A 388-nucleotide genomic window follows, 5' to 3' on the forward strand; every position below is an offset into this window, starting at 1 on the left:
TTCCCTTCCCTTCCCTTCCCTTCCCTTCCCTTCCCTTCCCTTCCCTTTCCTTGTAATTATTTCAGAGCTATTAGTTCACAGTCAGGGGGATTTAATAGCCAGAGATTAGTACAGGAGTCAGATGTTTCTGAATAAACAGAGAGTGGGAAGAATTCCACAGCAGTGATGCTGAAATGATGAGCTGGGTCTTTCCTGTCAATATCCCAAGTGGAAAGTGCTGCCCAAGAAGATCTGTAACTAGCATCAGAAAAGGAGCAGGCATTGTGAACTGTTAATTTATTGATAATTAATTAGCTAATGTACAGCAATTAGCTAATAACACAGTCATTGTTCTGYATTAATTCAGTCAACCCCATGAAATTAGTTGAAGAGCCTTGGTCCAACTACT

This window comes from Nothoprocta perdicaria, unplaced genomic scaffold (assembly GCF_003342845.1).
Source record: "Nothoprocta perdicaria isolate Ctin4 unplaced genomic scaffold, notPer1 scaffold_86, whole genome shotgun sequence".
In the NCBI taxonomy this organism is placed as follows: domain Eukaryota; kingdom Metazoa; phylum Chordata; class Aves; order Tinamiformes; family Tinamidae; genus Nothoprocta; species Nothoprocta perdicaria.